Below are 2,969 nucleotides of genomic sequence, written 5' to 3' on the forward strand. Positions count from 1 at the left end.
CACTTACAATTTAATTTAGAGAGAATAAATATTTTAATCACATTAAGTGTTCCCACATAGTCGTATCTTTTTATTTGTTCACATTTTGTTTTACAGTCTTCATAAGACTTTATAGTTTTCATATAGGTCCTGTGCCTTTCTAGTTAAATTTATTCCTAAGGACTTTCTTTTTATTGCTATCTATCATGATTGGAATATTTTTCCCATTACCATTTCTGTTTTTTCCATTCTTTTACTAGAATGGGGAAACGTTATTGGTTTATGTATGTGTCCAGAAGCAGAGCACAAACCGAGGTGTGGCAAATAAATGTAACTTTTTATCTTTATAACTCAATTTAACTTTTTATTTTAAGCTCCCTTGTGCCAGGTGGAAGAAATTCATTCCCATCTGGCTTCTCCCAGCTTTTCTCCAAGGTGGGTTTAAATTCCATAGAGTTTACATAGTGCCAGGAAGCAAGACGGCACCGAGTCCTTGTCATGATCTGCCCCAGCCGCCATCCCCTGAGATGCCCATGGTCTCATTGTGTCCTATCTCTTGTCCTTACTGGTCTCTACTGCATTGTCCCTTTTTCTTTATGTAGAGCCTTTCCCTCTCTCTCTCTCTCTCTCCCTCGGGCATGTAGAAAACCTCCGCCCACCTCCATATCACACTAAGCAGTGGAAACCTCCCTAGCACCCGCTCTCTGCCCAGACATAGCACGCAGCATCTCCACCCAGAAGTGAGACACGGATCCCCTCGCCCTTGGGTCCCGCACGTTCACATGGGGTCCCGTCCTTGGGTGAGGGGACTGCAGAGTGGTCCCCCTTTCTCAGAGACCTGCAGCATCTTCTCTCTCCTTTCTACTCCTTATCCTCTCCATGTCTAGGGAATCTGTTCTACTCTCATTATTCATTCTCTTAAGTCTAGGTTCATGCCAAGAGTTATACAAATACCCAAAAGGTAGAAGAAGCTTCTTTTTCTCTCTTTCTGCTTCCTCATCCCTTCACTGAGGCAATAAATTCAGAGCAGCCTCACTCAAATAGAGGAAGGGCTGTCAGGGGAAATAGAAGCTCTGGAAGGGAAAACACTGTTAATATTTCAACACAGTACCCACCAGACGTATAGGCGCAGGAAAAAAACAACACTGGGGGAAATACGACAGAATGTTAACAGAGATGCTGTGTTTCCAAGAGGTGGAACAATGAATGAGTGTTCTTTTCTTATTTATATATATTTTTTGAATTTTGCAAAGTTTCTAAAACGGGTATTACTTATATCACACACACACAAATTATCTAAACCAGTTCACCTGTAGTTTGTAGTCTATGCAAATCAAATTTATCGCATGAGAAATTCCTGTGAATCCAAGCATAATAAACACAATGCACCTTCTGAAACAAGTGTACAGTGCACAAAATATAAAGCATAAAGAAGGGCTCATTCACATGTCCAGTAGCTTGGGTTGGTCTCTAGAGTGGCAAGCAACCACTTTTGTTATGAAGTTAGGTTTGAGGGTATTGGATGAGCTAAGCGTGAAGGAGTAACCAAAGACTTCATGATGTACATATTTCTAAAAGAGGTTTCTGCACCATGAGGGGGTCGGGCTTTCCAAGGCTACAGCTGAGGACAATGTGGTTAGAGGATGCCTTAGGTTTGGCAGGTTCTTGTAAACAGAGCCTGAGACAGGGATTCTTGCTCAAGTGACATGTCGGGAAGAACTCTTTAAGAGAAGGGGAGTGAGGGAAGCAGGATGGGGCAGGGGGAAGAGCCAAGGAAGGAGGGGTCTCAGCTGGAGACCGGCTTCAGCCTCATCTCACGGGGACCTCTCGAGCACAAACTGCACCACAGAGTTGGTCCCACCTCGAGGCAAAAGGGCCAGTCTTTTGTACCCCATGTCCGTCAGTCATGGGCAGGGGGCACTGGGCTGCCCCAGTGGCCAAGGGCAATTCTGTAGAGAAGCAGGCCCCCGTGAGCCCCTAGCACTCCCCCCTGCCCAGCAGCTGGGGAATGCAGATGCCAGCCACGCAAGATTGACTTGGGGTTACTTGGGCAAGCCTGGGTGACCATGAGCTGATTGCAGTGTGGGTCAGGGTCAGCGTGCAGGAGCAGGTGACACTGAAGACACCAGAGATGACAGCAGAATTGGGGGGGGGGATGAAAGCTATGGGCCAGCCAGCAAAGTCTTCATTGACTGTGGGCGGTGTGACCGGAGGGCCAAGGATGACAGAGGAGGAGGGGGAGATGGTGGCAGAGCCTGGCTGCACGACCCTCAAATCAGCCGGGATTTTTACACAAAGAAGGAGAAATGAATGAGTCAAAACTTGAAAACCAGCTGGACCCCTGCAGGCCCTCCCTGAACCAAGTCTGCCTGCAGCTAGGACTGTAACGGCCATAGCCAGGCAGCCTTTCATGTGTGCCTTTGATATCTAACGCTTAGGAATCTGCAAGTTCTATGAAAACAGAGATCTTATCTCTCCTGCTTCCCAGCCTGGGATAATAGATAAATATCTATTGAATGAATAACTGAACCAACCAATTAATCTGTCGTTTATCATTTCTCAGTAGAGGCCACTGGCATAGTAACAAAGAGCACAAGCTCTGAGGTCAGACATCTGAATCTGAATCCCAGTTCTGAGCCCCAGCTGTTACATGGGGAATGCTGTAAAGATTAAATGAGTTAATGATGGATGTAAAGCACTTGGTACAATACTTGGCAGGTGGTACATTCTCCATAAGGGCCGCCGTTGGTAAAATCCCTTTTCCAGGAAAGCTCAGAGCCATCCCTTGCGGGGTGACCGAGGGGTGCAGGTGTGAGTGCGATGGGAAGGGAGGGGAAAGAGCAGAATTACGGACTGAGGTTGCGCCCCGGCCCCTGCGCGCCCAACTGGCCCAGCCCGGGGCGGAGTCTCTTCCTGCTGGGCGGGAGCCGTGCGGTCCCCTGGTGGCCCCGGGGACCAGGACAGCTGTGTGGACGCCGTCTATGCGGGCT

This window comes from Phocoena phocoena, chromosome 15 (genome assembly GCF_963924675.1).
Source record: "Phocoena phocoena chromosome 15, mPhoPho1.1, whole genome shotgun sequence".
Classification (NCBI taxonomy): Eukaryota; Metazoa; Chordata; class Mammalia; order Artiodactyla; family Phocoenidae; genus Phocoena; species Phocoena phocoena.